General features: G+C 41.8%; 1 protein-coding gene and 1 long non-coding RNA gene across 2 annotated transcripts in view; one reads left to right on the top strand and one right to left on the bottom strand.

Annotated features, from left to right (window-relative positions):
- Nucleotides 1–17083, bottom strand: part of LOC134217739 (putative odorant-binding protein A10) — a 120402-nt gene that overhangs the window by 14050 nt on the left and 89269 nt on the right. The gene's annotated exons all lie outside the window — the stretch shown is intronic.
- Nucleotides 1428–2589, top strand: LOC134217738 (uncharacterized). The gene is made up of 3 exons (XR_009981147.1): nucleotides 1428–1554; nucleotides 1628–1749; nucleotides 2434–2589. It is a non-coding gene; the product is annotated as an uncharacterized LOC134217738 (long non-coding RNA).

Here is a 17083-nt window from a genome sequence, read left to right as displayed (position 1 = left end):
TAGTGTGGGGAGAAAAGTTGTCGAATTCCACGGGGCACCCCCCAGAATTGTGTCTTTGGGTGAGAAAATCAATCTCTGAAAATTTCAGCTCAATCGCTTGTTGCATAAGCTGGCGCATTTGGTTTGAAGTTTGTATGGGGATTTCAGCCAAAATGTATAGGAAAATACACCTCCGTCACTCATTCGATCTGGAAATTGGTTCTGATTGCTCGATTGACCTCAGAATTGCAAAAACGGCAGTTGGTATGCTACATATCAATTTCACAGAACATTGCATGATGATTAATAAACTTTTATATAGTTTTCGGCTGATTTATTAGGAGCTGATTTGTGTATTTTTGGATTTGGATTTGGATTTGTATTTTTGGATTTTTTGGAAACCTAGATAAAAGCGAAGACCACATTATCAAGCTTTTATCTTTTATCAAGTCTCCGAGACTTATATAAAAAGTTCGTATTTGGAGTGAAATGATAGCCTTTCGGTACAACTTTGTTGTACGAGAAAGGCAAAAAGGGACAGAGAAATTCCAAATTTACTAAACACAATGTTTATGGACAAATCCCTAGGTACATGAATTCCTAAATTCACCGGAATGGAAATTTATAACCGCAGATCTCACACTCGTGAGTTTTAGGTTCGTGGATACTTTTTTTGTGATTCATAAGTGACCGCTGCCGGTTGTACGTCTTTGGGCATAAGCGAAGACCACATTATCAAGAAGACTGGCAACACAGTCTGAAATCGAGCGACACTGTTAGCAGCGCTGTCGGTGAGCCGAGGTGGTACTATGTTTGTTTGTGTGAGTGAGTTGACACTGTATAGTCAGTTACACGTTCAATCAAAATATATGAAAACCACATTTAAATTATGCTTCGAAAAAACTCTCGAGAAGTACACTGAGATTAAACGTATTTCAATTTTATGAGATCAGCATAACTTTAAGCCGAATAATATTCGGAATTTGGTCTTGAATTGATGAAAGTGCCACACTCTATGTTAATTTCTGTACGGACCTGTTGATTTCCTTCACATCTCGACTGCAGACTGTGTTCATGATATGATTTGAAACAATTTACTCTTTAGATTTTTCTTATTTTTATTATTCCTTGCCTAAAAGGCCAAAAGTTCGAAAAGGTTATGCTATCCTAGACATAGTAGAGAACCCGCATAGAAATAAATCGTATGCTGAATATTTAATATTATAAGTATTCCATTCCGCTTGTAATCATCATTAGCTTTACGATACATGTGCAATCATATGATTAAGTTTTTTACCGCCCTGATCATACCAAATTATTGACAGATTGTACATCTTATAATAAAGATACCTGGAATGAGAAATGAAAAATATTCTCATAAGAAAAAAATCATACATGATATAATTTGGGTAGCTTTTCACACCCGACCTCGCACCCGACTGAACAAAAAGAAGTGTTTTCATTTTCAGTGTTGAAGCACGTTGAAGTGTCAATTCTTTCGGCAGTTGGTCGGGCAGACTTTATAAATATCATTATAAATAGTTTTCTTAAAGTTGGTGGTGATCTCAAATGCATGTAAGTCAAAACATTGTTAAATTAAATGCTAAATAAATCTATTCTTGTTTTTCCCATTTCTGTTTGTTTCTAGAATCATCCATTTCCTCCCATACACTACACGGGGAAGCGCCGTGATCGAGCGCCGGTTGTATACTGGATTCAGCAAATCGGGGTCAACCTTGGGCCAATGCTTCCGATGATATGCTTCCGAAGGTAATAATCTTCTGTGGTGGCCGTTCTTCAATGTATGTGGTCTTTGGGGTGTAAAAAGTTAAAACCTAACGTCGTTCCAATAATAGAACGGTATTCCGACAGACCGTGCCAGGGTGCCAGAACCCTGATGCATACACTAAGACCCCCATCGCGAAGTATCCGGTGTGATGCCGCATTGCGGCAGGGCCAATCGCAAAACCATTCAAATATTGGACCGCTGTTAGTTGGTAGTGATTGGTCTCTAGATGTTATGCCTTGTGCCTTCCTCCGTTCTGATCATGATATTCAAGTATTGAACGCAATGTAAAATAACGGTGACGAGAACAGTAGAATTTGTTAGATTAAAGCTCCAAACACAATGTCAACGGAACGGCAGCAGAACGGCAAATTTGACAGAAAATATATGGGCTAACTGTCAAATTTGCCGTTTTCGTTGCCGTCCCGCTTACATTGTGTTTGGGCTTTCTTTAGCTTGGCTAACGGTCGAATTCTGTTATTACCCCAAATTCTGTCATTCCGTTCCATTGCGTTCAGGGCTTTAGTATCACGAACGAGACGTGGGAGCAAATAAAACAAATCTTAAAACAAAAGTCGCGAAAGTGGCTGAACCTAAACGCTGTTTGTATGTACATCATAGTGTATAAGGAAAGCGCCGTGGATTAATTCTTTTAATATAATTTACAGGTGAAATTGTTGAGTGGACATCCGTACGGAAGAGGTCCTGTAAACGCAGCTTATGAATCCAGTGTCCTGCACTCGGTAATAGTGGTGAGTGTGGCAAAATATGTTTTGATGTGATTATGATAACTATATTAGGCAATAAATTAAATATAACAGATACTTTTTAGTGCTGGCTAATTTTATTACTGAGGAAAGAACAAGATATTATCCTACTAAAGTTTGAAATATAATATTATACATATTACAATACCCTAATCGTATAATTGAAAGATTATCAAACAGCGTTTAATTCGAATTAACAGCTGAATCGTAGAAGAATCTTTCTATTTATCGTCTTTGTTGAATATAATCAAAACCTGAATGATCATACGAAACAAAAATGAAGATAAATCAATGATTCATGGTAAAATTGCTTTGCAAAAAGCCATGCAAAAGTCGATGTTTTTGAATGGTAACGATACTTAACAACCCATTCAATGTATCATCCAAAACCAAAATATTATAAGGGCTATCGTAAATATCATTCAAGGTATAATTAACGTACAGTATTTTATATGATTCCATAAAACATTCAGTTATAATTTTCTATACTCTGAAAACGATAACTAGAAAGATCGTTGTATAATTTCATTTTATTCGGGAATGGAGTTAAGGAGTTAACTTTCTGAAATCAGTATGGCGAAAGGCATCTAAGGTTCAAAATAAAGCACCTTCAATAAAAAAATATGTGGTAGGCTTAGGCTGTGAACCATTCTACCGATTCGTTTAACTTTTAGTTAAAATTTGACAAGTGGACCTTTTTTTGCGAAAAATGAGTAAGATTTCCGTAAAAAAAGAGATGTCAATACAATTTCACTCTGTCTCTGAGTGATTTGAAACGGGCGTTTACATAACTAGTACCAAATAGTTTTACTTGAAAAATTCCTAACTTTGAGATAATCCGCGTTAGATGTTTTTCCCCATACAAATATCCGGTGGTTAACTCATGCTGGCTGTTTGCACATATACGTTAGCGCCTGGATGCTGGCAGCGGCGAGTAGGAAACCAGCCATTACCAACCAACCAATAATTTATTGAGAAAATTCAGATAATAGATAACAAAAATAGATGTTAATATATAGAAAGAACGGAAAATATTCAGAATGTTGGTTCACTAGCCGTGATTATGTTACTTCGGAGCAAGCCTGAATTTAGACAGATTAATAATTTTTCTAGGCAAAAAAATAATTTTATCGCTTTTCAGTTTTTGATGTTTCAAAGGTTCCAATAGGTTCAAATTCGTTTTTTAATCACAACACTTTATTTTGTAGACAAACAGATAAAAACGCAAATAAGACCCAAAGAAATATGTTTAAAGCATATAAAACTAAGTAAACAACCTCAATTTTTAACTTACACCCAGATAGTTTTCTGACTCTCTTTCTCTCTTGATTGGTGTTAAGTACTAAGGAACTGCCCATGCGAGATATTCATACATATAATAATTCCGAATTTGTTCCATGTGATTTTTTTTCTGAATTGCCACGAAAAACTCTTTTTGTTTCAAACTCAGTTTTACGAAAAAATTTTCTGACTGTACAAAACTGAGCTGATTTGTGATTCCGTGTGGTTTGTTGTGTGGGTTGACAGCTATATTCCATTGCAAATAATAAAGGTGCGGGGTTTATCGACGTTTGCTTGTATTGGTAGACCATCAGCAAAATAAACATTAAAGAGAAATGTTGTAACCCGCTGAACCAAGCGGCGAGGGTTCGTGGTGCTGGTTGACGAATAGCCAGAAGCTAGGCAATTATCTGAAGGGCATAATCGTGGACGGCCATTGTAAATTGATTGGTACTGGCGATTTGCGAAAATAGTTTGAATACACGCTTCATGACAAAATTTTTGACATATTGCGAGAGAGATCGCAAGTATTGTATCTGTCAATGTCGAAGCAATTTAGAGTAGAACTCTACTCGTCCCTACTGTGGAAAAAATTTACTCTAAAAGTTATTTGTTGACAGTTAACTAACACTAGCAGACATCGACTTCCTCCGCACCTTTATTAGAGCTCATTTACTTCAGCTAGCTAACATCACTACCACACAGATAACAAGCTACCACTTCAACTCAGAAGAGGCTCTGCCGGCAATGAAGTTGGCCGCTTATATGGGAAATGCCAGAGATGCCAGTCTTTTTGATAAAGTGGTCTTCGCTTAAAGTCATAGAATAAGTACTCTAGTATCAATAACAAAGTGGTAGATAAAAGTTTAAAGAAGCTATAAACGACTAATGCTTCTATTATGTGGAGTAAAATTGATGCATTTAGACGACATTTCTATGAAAAAGTATGAAAAATCAGAAATCTTGTTTGATGCACCTTTAAATCTCTATAGATTAGGCTGAAAATTGGTCAGGAGACCTCATTTGAGACACTCATTGAAATAGAGGGGTGGCACTTTGAATTTGGAAATCTTTTTAAAATGGTGAACAGATCTAGTTGGGTGCACTATTGTTAGATTTTGCGAAAATTCTGAGATTGCGAGATTCTTATACATACGAATATTTTATGACACATTACAGTTATGCAAGCTTTTCTTACAATATTCGTTTGTGAGATTACATGGTTTTGAATAAGAATCTAACAATTTTGCATATGCCCAGTTCTTCTTATACATAATTGTTAGAAAATCTAACAGGCGCTGATTGGGTGTGTTTATGTTGCCGCTTTATTTTGCACTGCCGCAGTTATAATTTTGCGACAGACGGAAGCAAACGACATACCGCCGAAGATGGCTCTAACGGAAACCTCTTTCTTTCACCCAATTTTTCTTGAACCTTAAAATCGAAAGAAAATCTTTCAAAATGCCGCATACTCTTATTTGAAAGACTCGAAATGTGAACCAACAATCCAAGCTCAGTTTTCAATCATTATTTTCCTACGGAATATCGCACATCGGTGCGAGTTCTTCCGATTCAAACGTTCCGACACTGAAATCCAAACCATGTTTCAAAGCAATTTCAAAGAAATCGCTTTCCGCTATAAAGTTTCGCATGAATTAGTCACTGAACTTTCCTCTTTGATCTCCATTCCCAACTAATTGCACCCCCAAAGTTGAAACCCGGAAAAATAAACGAAATGTCACAAGCCATTTCGTACGGAGCTTCCCCGTTTCGGTACAGTTCAAAAAGTTACAACTGCTTCTTTTCGACGGTCTTCCTTTTCCTCCGGGCTGTGAAATGCGGTTCGTGGAGTCAACTTTTTAATTGAGATAAACGAGGCAAAACTAAAGTCGAATCCTAGTGGCAATTTAACTTCGTTTGGAATGAATTAAATGGGGCATGGTTTACACCTTTTTTCTTGTGCTTGGGCTGAAAGATTTTTGCAAATTGACGAAATCTAAGAGGATGTAGTTGAAGAGTTAGTAGGAATGTTATTCATGCTTAAGTAAGCTTTTTTGGGTTTCTTGTACACTAAGTGTAACAAAAGCCTATATGTTTGCTCCAAAAACAAATATTTCATAGAAGGCCCGGAGACCCATAATATTATACAATAAATTCCCGATTTTATCACCCCTGGTGAATTTTGGGGTGATAAAATAGGAAATGTGACCAAATCGGGAAAAAAGATTATTAACAGTTTTTTTAAGAAAATTATTTTGAGCTTTTTAGTGGAATGTCTTCACTTGTCATAAGACGAGTTTGTACAATCCCATTTAATTCCACCACTTAATTGTACCTTGACAGTATTTCGACCTCAACAGTAAGGTCGTCTTCAGTGTCTCGTACTTGAGTTTTTTTTTATTGATCATTAGAAATATGTAAGCACAAAAAAGTGAGCAAAATGTTTTATGTGCATTTTTATGAAAAATTGTTTTTTTTTCATAACTTCCAAGCCCATAGTCCTGCCCATTTTCAATAAGAAACAAAGGAATAGATTTCCCCGTCTAATGTAAACTGTTCAGGGTAGAAATATTTCACAGTCAATACAGTGAAAAACATGGATCTCAGTATAATCTGCAGTCTCCTTCATTGCCGCCGTGGTGAGTGCGACTGGGTGCAGCCGAAAAATCATTTCCAACACCGACCAGTCAATTTCGCATTCAGCCGGTCACACGTCGCTCTGATAGGCTGCTCAGTTCGCGTCTTACCGTATGACTGCCCATTTAAACGCGTGGTGATTATTTTTCAATTTTCTGGGTGAATGTGTACATTTGGCTGTGGTAAATTTCATCTTCGCGGCGCAGTGGGTGATGTGAGTTCTGTTGTTTACTTTTCTGCCTCTCCGAGAATGTGAGGTTGATTTCAAAGCAGGCAGGAAATTAAAAAAATGATATAAAAAAACATCAGCTTCATGCAACGTACACACCAGTCAAGCAGTTTGACGAACATTGACTCCGCCCCCAAGAAACCGCTTCGGTTGCTGCTTTGTTTGAACGTGTGTGAAGTTGTTCGAACAACCATTTGACAGTTGGCGGCTCGGTTGTAAAAATTTAAACGGTTTGATTTTGGTTTTTAAGGTTCGCCGAACATGTTTGAGCATTTGTAGTGAAGTTGCACAAACCCCCGTATATTTTTTGATGGTTGGTGCTCAAGTTGGCGCTTCGGTCGTTCGTGTGTGATATTGTTGGTCGAATAAATTGATTGTTCGTGCCGCTGTTGGTAAAACTTGATGGATGTTTGAATAAACGAGAGGTGGAGTCAATGTTGGTCAAACTGCTTGACCGTGTGTACGTTCCATCATTCAGTGCTGCCGAATATTTACAACCCTTAAACTGTTGCAAGTAAATCGGTTGACGATAACACCTTTGGTGAGCAGGCACGCACACACGGCCACACGCCTCCATCCCGGTTAAAAACACTAGCAGTCCTCCAAATACGTTCAATACTTAAGGATATGCGATAACACAATTTTTCCTGACGAAACGAAACGAAACGAAATTAGAAATGCTACTGTTGGATCGGAACGAAACGAAACGAAATTCAAATTTTCTTCCGGAACTTCGAAACGAAACGAAATCCGGGTCCATTTGATTCGAAATTTTACGAAACGAAATTCAATTTTTTTCGGCGAAATTTATATTAAACAGTTTTTTTAGCATTTATATAAATGATGCAAAATAATAAAACGAATAAAAAAAAACCGCGGAGAAAATAATTTTGTTTAATATTTTTAGAGTCAAATAAGGTCGTAGAATTTTTTTTCTCTAAAATAAAATTTTGATGCGACAACAAGAATCAAAATTCGGAAAATTATTGGAATTTTCAAAACATTCTTTAACAAATCCGAGGAGTTTTTTGATTTTGTTTATTTTAATTTTTAATTTTTATTACCCCTTCCCCTTGACCTTTCCGGCATCAGAAGAACATAATCTTGATTAAATATAACGGCCTTAGGGCAAAATCAGCAATGCTCATTTTGAATATGAATCTGAAACATTCATTTGCCCAGCAGCTGTTCTAGATTCATTTGTTATACCCAGAGGAGCGACATCAAATTTTTTTACTATGTTTTGGGTTTTGACAGGTTTGCCTGTTCGTTCTATTTTGGGGGAATAAATTTATCCCCCAGTGTTAAATTACCCCAATACTGATTTATTTTGCAATAGTGTGTGCGCGAATTTTGAATGTTTACATTTTTACAGGAGAATTTGGTGCAAAACGCCCATACCACTTTATAATGCAACATGATACAATCATGAGAAAATAGAGAAAATTTACCGAATTATCAATTAAAACAATTTTACACTTGATTCCATGCTTCGCACACCTCCGGTGGTGCAAAGGGCCGACTTGAAAGATCTCCATCCTTGCCCGGCTATCGCTTTAACCTGTTGACAGGTTAGATTTCGGTCGACTTCTTTTATTTCTTTATTGAGGCTTCGCCGCCATGAGCCTCTGGGTCTGCCTCTGCTGCGATGTCCCGCTGGGTTCCAGTCTAATGCTTGTTTACAGATTTCGTTTCCGCCCCTACGTAGAGTGTGGCCGACCCAGCCCCACTTCCGATCCCAAATTTCTGTTGCTATCGGCCTCTGGTGACAACGACGATGGAGCTCGTTGTTTGAGATCCAGTTGTGAGGCCACCCGGCCTGAATTATGTACCGCAGGCATCTGTTAATGAACACCTGCAGCCGTTGAGTATTCTCCACTGATACACACCATGTTTCGCTAGCGTATAGCAGCACAGATTTCACGTTAGAGTTGAAAATTCGTATTTTGGTGCGTTCACTTATCTGCCTGTTTTTCCAGATTTTTCCTTAACTCGCAAAGGCAGCCCTTGCTTTCTTGATCCGTGCGCCTATGTCGATCTTGATACCGCCGTCTGACGCCATTTGGCTACCAAGATATTGGAAGCTTTCAACATTCTCCACTGGTTGCCCGGCTACTGTGAAACTGGAAGGAGTCACCGTGTTTACATCCAACAATTTGGTTTTGTTGACGTTGATGACTAAAACTGCCGAAGAGGAGCGCTCGGCAAGGTCGTTGAGCTTACTCTGCATATCAGAGCGCCGTTGCGCGAGAAGTGCAACGTCATCCGTCAATGAATTATTGGCAGTGGCTGATTTTCTACTCGCCGCTTCCACATCCAGGCGCTATCGTATATGCGCAAATAGCCAGCATGAGTTAACCGCCAGAAATTTGTATGGCGAAAGACATCTAATGCGGGTTTTCTCAAAATTAGGAACTTTTTATGCAAAACTATTTGGTACCGGTTATGTAGGAAGGTGTCCGCTACTACGCCTACCAAATATTTTTTTGATGAAGGTGCTTAATTTTGAGAAATCGAACCTTAGATGCCTTTCGCCATACTGATTTCAGAAAGTTAACTCCTAGTGTGCCGCTGTAAACACGCTCAAAGCAGGCGATTCATTCGAAGTCGTTTAGGTTATGGTTAAAGGCTGCCATAACAGCCTGCGGTTTGGTTCACGGTCAATCGCACCTACCGGAATCTTGTCGGTTACGATGAGGAACAGTAATGGTGATTGAATATATCCTTGCCCCACACCAGCTACGACCCGGACAGGGTCGGACAGGACCCCATTGTGCAGCACTCTACATGTAAAGGCCTCATACTGTATTTCGATGAGGCCGATGATTTTCTCAGGAACCCCCCTGCGTCCCAAGGCGCCTCACATATTCTCGTGATTGAGACGGTCGAAAGCTTTTTCGTAGTCAATGCACCCAACCGGCGGTTGTTAGATTTTCTAACAATTATGTATAAGAATCTACCAAAACCTGTATAAGAACTGAGCATATGCGAAATTGCTAGATTCTTATACAAATATTGTATAAGAATCTAACAATATTGTAAGCTTTTCTTACATTTTTTGTATAAGAATCTAACAATTTCGCATATGCCCAATTCTTATACAGGTGTTGGTAGATTCTTATACAGAATTGTTAGAAAATCTAACAACCGCCGGTTGGGTGTGAATATCAAGTAAAGGGACTCTTGGAATTCGTCAGCAACATAATGATTTCATGTAATGAATTATTGGCAGTGGCTGATTTTCTACCCGCCGCTACCATGTCCAGGCGCTATAGTATATGCGCAAAATAGCCAGCATGAGTTAACCGCCAGAAATTTTTATGGCGAAAGTCATCTAACGCGGGTTTTCTCAAAATAAGAAACTTTTCATGAAAAACTATTTGGTACCGATTATGTAGGAAGGTGTCCGCTACCATGCCTACCAAATATTTTTTTGATGAAAGTGCTTAATTTTGAGAAATCGAACCTTAGATGTTGTATATTAATTAGTATTATTATGAGTATTGTCGATTCCAAGCCCACTCTACAACAATCATCATCCCAAATGATGATAGCGAGAATACTAGATTTGCTCTCTCCGTATTAATAGTATAGGTACCTTGCATACACTACAATCGAATCTAGATTTGCCTGAATGTAACGTAAAGTAGTATCAAATAAACTATCGTCCGTATCGGTTGTGTTTCTATAAACTCGGTTTTAACTCGATCTGTGCAGTGAAAGAGCCACCAAGTATCGGTGTAACCGAAGAACAGTTTCCGTATTTTTATCACAATTAAAATCCAAATCCAGTGACCTTAGATCGAAGACGTTGACATAGTTATGGTCCGTCGAAACGGATATCAATCGCGGTGATCAATTTACGGTTCCATAAAGTGCGCGAGCGACGGCGTGGCCAAACCATTTTGGACGCCGGCGTATGTACATTGTCCGCATCATTGTGTAGTGCCTTATAACAAGCAGATAGATGATTGTCTATCACATTGATGTGCTATTGTTCGATTTCCCACTACTGACCGGCATCTATCTGTTCATCACACTATCTTCGTTCGATCGAACACCATCGACGGTGCAGGAGAAGCATCAGCCTCTACGGCGAAAGGAGTACAAATTGGATCGAAACGTGAATTCAACTAATTAATGAGCGCCCACCGTATGCGCAACCTCCGGAAAGGATAGCGAGATAAGTATTCCCAAAGGTTTGTCTGTAGTGGCATCTGAATGCATGGTCAGTTGTCGGCGATCGACACAAAGCCAGTTGCATGTGGCTCAAACGAGAATAAATAAATGATCGATTGCATGCTTTGCGTTTGTTTGGAAAACGAGGTTGATTTATCTGCTGGGTTGAGTTTACTTTAAGGTTGATTGGCCAATTCCGATCGATTTATATTGCTTCTGTCTGTTGTCCGCGGGTTCTGTCAATCGCGATCCGTACCATAGCGCGTTCGATTACTTGTGGAGTGTGAGTTTTCTAGTGCATATTGTACAGAATGTCAGATCTGCGAAGATGGACCAAGAAGGAACGACTGCTACGTAACATAGTGGATTCGATTAGTGAATTTGTGAAGAGCTGTGATTCAAGTCGTGACAAGACTTCGGTGGATGCTAGACTGAAAAAGCTGGACGAGGTGTACAATGAATTTTGTGAAGTGAGAGTGAACATTGAATTGCTACTAGAGGACGTTGAACATATCTCCGACACAGACGCCAAGGACGAGGATAAGCGGAAGTGGAAAGCACTACAACAAAAGATGGAAGAATCGAACAGGAATTTTATGGAGGATGTTGCGTAACAGTACATTACCATCAAGAACCTTCTGTCATGTCCCGGTGTGGGCTCTAGTTCTGCATCCGCTACAGTAATGCAGCAGGTTCCCATCCAAACTATGCGAGTAAAATTGCCAGAACTCAAGTTGCCGATTTTCCGTGGTTCGTTGATGGAGTGGGTCACATTCAGAGATACGTTTCACAATCTGATTGTGGACAATACCCATCTTTCGGACATCGATAGGTTCACGTACCTGCGGTCCTCTTTGGCAGGAGAAGCACTGCAACAGATTGCTTCCATTGATCTGACGGCTAACAATTATTCGATAGCGTGGAATTCGTTGGAATCACGCTACGACAATAAAAAGCTTCTGGTGAAGTCCCATCTCGAGGCTTTATTTGCAGTGCAATCCATGAAAAAGGAGACTTTTGAATCACTCAACCATGTCATCAATGAGTTCGATAAACATTTGCAAATGCTGGACAAACTGGGAGAAAAGACATCTGAATGGAGTACGATACTCGTTCACATACTTTCAAGTAAGCTGGACACAACAACGCTTCGTTTGTGGGAAACGGAGCACCGTTCAAAGGAGGTTCCTAAATTCGACAAGCTGATGGATTTCCTGAAAATCATTGCACGGTTTTGCGCTCACTCATCGGAGAATCGTTCGGCCAGCCGGAACAGAAGAAGGCAACAAGGGTAAGCACTAGCTACGCCGGCGTGCAGTCTTCGTGTTTGTTGTGTGGAGAGGGACAGCACCCGTTGTTCCAGTGTAAGCGGTTCAGATCCATGAAGGTGGATGACAGAAGAAGCACAGTGAAGTCATCTCAGCTTTGCTTTAACTGTCTATCACGAGGCCACATCGCAAGGGCCTGCATTCGAGGAACTTGTCGTATCTGTGGACAGCGACATCACTCTATGTTGCACTTGAAGGCGAATGAATCGTCTGACAATCAGTCAACTCCACAATCGAACAAGCGTTTTCTACAGAACCCACAAGCGACACAGACTTCCACAACCTTATCAGTTAATAAGCAAGCCCATAATACTCCCCAGCATTCCTCAAGCCTCCCATCCTTAATCTCCAAACACGCCATTCCAAATCCGCAAAGTTTTTCGCCACTGGCCACAGACATTCCTAATGTGGTACTTTCTGTCAATGCATCCAAGCTTCCACGGTCGGTTCTATTAGCAACTGCGATCGTGGTTCTTGAAGACCAATTTGGGAATACTACGCAAGCTAGGGCACTTTTGGATAGTGGCTCTCAGCTGTGCTTCATTTCGGAGCATGCGTCACAGCGTTTGAAATTCAAGCGTTCACGCGAAGCACTATCGATTAGCGGCATCGGCCAAGCTGTAAAGCAATGCAAGCAGTCTATTTTCGAACGGATCCGATCTCGCGTCTAAGCCTTCTCTGGTGATGAGGTATTCCACGTACTCCATCGCGTTACGCTGAATTTAACGATCCGAAAGGTTGACTCAACTGGGTGGAAGCTTCCCGAAGACAGCGCTCTTGCAGATCCGTACTTCACGGAGCCAAGCCACGTTGACATGATCATCGGAGCAAGCCTATTCTTCGTTCTGCTACGCAACGAGAAAATCATGCTAGGAGAAATGGACCTGTTGCGCAGAACACCACCCTCGGTTGGATAATTTGTGGAAATTTACCGGATCATCCGGATATAGGAAGGCCCCACGTTGCGAACGCGTGTATTGAGAAGTTGGATGAACTCCTGACACGCTTCTGGGAGTTAGAAGCGTGCAAATCGAATAGTGTTTTATCGTTGGAGGAATATGCATGCGAGAAGTTCTTCGATCGAACAATGGTACGAGATGCATCCGGGAGATTCGTCGTGACGCTCCCCAAGAAGGACTACCTCATCCAACAATTAGGCGATTCGAGGGCAACCGCGATGAAGCGGTTCCTGTCTCTCGAACGTCGGCTGTCTGCTGATCCAGAGCTGAAGCGGACATACACAGGTTTTATTCACGAGTACTTTCAGCTGGGACATATGGAGGAAGTACTTGGGACCGATGTCAATGATACCCTACCGGAATATTTCATTCCGCACCATTGCGTCATCAAGCCTGACAGCACGACCACTAAATTGCGAGTTGTATTCGACGCGTCTTGTCCAACGTCAAGTGGCATCTCGTTAAATAATGCTCTAATGGTTGGACCCACGGTTCAGGACGATATTATATCGATTGTCCTTCGATTTCGTTTCCACGCAATCGCTATAGTTGCGGATGCAGAGAAGATGTACCGGATGGTACAACAACAACCGGCGGATAGAAGGCTGCACAAAATCTTGTGGCGGGACAATCCGAACGAGTCCATTCGTGTTTTCCAACTGAACACCGTTACGTACGGGACGGCCTCAGCGCCGTATTTGGCCACCAAGTGTCTCAACCGACTTGCAGAACTCGATGGCAACAAGTACCCCGAGGCAGCTAAGGTACTCAGAAAAGACTTCTACGTCGATGACATGATGTCCGGTGTTGACGATGTAGAAGAGGGCAAACAATTATGTAGCGACATTCAAGAACTCCTGAGAGGAGGGGGGTTCAATCTCCGGAAATGGAGCAGTAATTGCTCATCTGTTTTGAAGAATATCCCGGATGAACTTCATGACGATCGTTCATCATTCGAGTTGGACGACTCTAGTGTCACTATAAAACGCTGGATCTTATCTAGGAACCTAGAATATTGGACGTCTTCCGGCTCAAAGTTCCGGAGTGGAATACATCGCGGATCTGTAAGCGTACGGTCATTTCTGATCTTGCCCGAATATTTGATCCTGTAGGATTGATCGGAGTAGTGATCGTCTCTGCAAAAATATTCGTCCAGAATCTCTGGAGACATAAGGTTACATGGGACGAACCACTGCAAGAAAAGCTTCAAGCGCAATGGTTGGAATTTAGAACAAGTCTATCCTACCTAGAGAACCTGCAGATTCCGAGATGGATCGCATTTCGAAAGGATTGCTTGTCAATGGAACTCCACGGCTTTTGCGATGCATCTACAAAAGCCTATGGAGCGTGTATATACGTGCGATGCACGCACTTTGATGGCACTATCACGTCCAACCTGTTAGTAGCTAAATCGAGAGTAGCTCCGTTAGCTGAATTAGAGAAGAAGAGAAAGAAACTAACCATCCCTCGGCTGGAGCTGTCTTCTACCATTTTGCTAACTCATCTCTACGAAAAGACGTCCTGCAGCATTCCATCATGTACACAGTCGTATTTCCATACCGATACCATGATTGTGCGATATTGGCTCTTTTCAGTACCATCACGTTATCAGATGTTCGTGGCAAACAGAATATCGGAGGTGCAACACCTTACAAGAGCCGGGACGTGGAGACATGTTGCCGGAACGGAGAACCCGGCAGATGCGCTATCTCGTGGTATTCCCCCTGTAGATCTTGTGCAGAATTCGCTGTGGTGGCATGTACCTGCTTGGTTTACTGAAGAAAAGAGTTGTTGGTCCAAAACCCAAGAAGTGAAACTGGAGGATTTGGACAAATCAGACCTCGAAGAAGGATCAGTAGTAGCTACCATAGCTACAGTATCTCCGCCGAGCGAAGTATTCAACCTTCGGGAAACTTGCGTCATCTAGAAAAGCTGGTGGCGTGGCTACTGCGGTTCAAGCACAATGCTCTTCGAAATCGTGGTGAAAACGGGTCCCGTAATTCTCAAGGAACGAGAAGAAGCATTAATCAAGTTGGTGAAATTATCGCAACACGAATGTTTCGCTCAAGAAATAATTGACCTTCAACGAAAGGGGGAGGTCAGTGCCACTACTGCCACTTGCATCAGAACGCTACATCCACAGTTGTCTGAAGGCATATTACGTGTTGGCCGCCGGCTAGAAAATGCCAACATCTCGATCGACCGTAAACATCCAATACTGTTAGATAAAAATCACCCTTTAACAACCTTGGTTATGCGTCAATACCACTATGAGCATTTACATGCTGGTCCGCAACTTCTAGTTGCCAGTGTCCGAGAACGATTTTGGCCTCTTAGTGCGCGCAGCCTCGCTAGGAAAATTGTTCACAGATGCATTGCCTGCTTCCGCAATAAGCCTGTAGTACAGGATCAACTGATGGCTGATCTACCAGCAGAGCGTGTCACACCAGCTCCACCATTCTTACGAGTTGGGGTCGACTACTGTGGACCATTTCAAGTATGCTATCCTAATCGACGAAGAGTCCCCGTGAAGCACTACGCTGCAATTTTTGTCTGTTTGGTTACCAAGGCGGTCCACATAGAAATGGTGGCTGACCTCACCACACAAGGATTTCTGGCCGCTCTTAAAAGGTTCGTGGCCAGACGCGGGAAACCATCTATTATCATGTGCGACAATGGGTCCAACTTCGTGGGCGCGAGACGGCAGCTCGATGAGCTTGCTGCCTTATTCAAAGGTCAACAATCCCAACAATCCATCGCGGCAAGTGCGGCGGACATCGGAATAGAATTCAAATTCATTCCCGCTAAATCCCCAAATTTCGGAGGTCTGTGGGAGGCGGCAGTGAAAACGATGAAACAACACTTACGCAAAACGATTGGCTTGACAACTGTAACGTCCGAGGAGTTGGATACGCTAATTGGATACGTTTAACGCAAATCGAAGCTTGCTTGAATTCCAGGCCACTCACTCAGATGTTTAGTGACCCGAATGATCTCAACGTACTAACTCCTGGACGCTTCCTGATCCAACGACCACTGACGGCGGTGGTCGAGCCTTGTTTTCAAAAAGTTTCTGAGAACAGGCTATCTAGGTGGCAAGGGGCTCAAGAGTACGTTCAACGCATTTGGTCTAGGTGGACAACGCAATATCTGTCAGATATCCACAACAGAACCAAGTGGACTCGGCAGAGGAATAATTTGTTTGTTGGAGCGATGGTATTAATCAGGGAGGACAACCTTCCACCGCTGAAGTGGCTTTTGGGGCGTGTAACTCACATTCACCCAGGGGCGGACGGGAAGGTCAGAGTTGTCACAATTCGGACAACAAACAGGAGCCTTGTTCAAGCGATTTCGAAGATCTGTATCTTGCCCATCAGCGACAACGAGAATACCCAGACATCAGAGGAGAACTAGGCCTCCTTCATCGAGGCGCAGGAGCGCCTGCGGGAGTCATCCGGTTCCCGCACACCAGTTAAGTGTTGTGTTGTATAAAATTTTCAAAAAAAACTCAAGGAGTGTTTCGTCCTCATAGCCCTTTCGTCCAAAGGCCGCTGGCCTTCCAGCGAGATCACGCCTCATCGGTGCTGCCAATTCGACTTCGAAAATGCTCAAAAGACTGACTCATCTGCTCGCTCAACTACTCTCTCCCTTACCCGGACATTGTCCGGATCGGTTCCATGGATCGGTCCACGAAATCAGGTACTCTTCAATACCTAAGTCAACGGTTCCCCAGAGCAGTCTGTCTGAAGCTTTCCCGTACTATTCATCAGTGCCAGCCAAGTCATATATCGTCCAAGCCATGTCACAGCAGATACGTAGGTGCCATTCTCAAGATACGATTTCACGTTCAACCCGGTGAACGCACCGGCATCGGCGCAGGAGCGTCCGCGGAGGCGCGCAAGCCTCCGCTACAGGGAAGTCATTATTAGCTTGTTTTC

This window comes from Armigeres subalbatus, chromosome 2, assembly GCF_024139115.2.
Source record: "Armigeres subalbatus isolate Guangzhou_Male chromosome 2, GZ_Asu_2, whole genome shotgun sequence".
NCBI lineage: Eukaryota > Metazoa > Arthropoda > Insecta > Diptera > Culicidae > Armigeres > Armigeres subalbatus.
Note: the sequence above shows the minus strand (reverse complement) of the source record. Positions and strands in the feature narration are given on the sequence as shown.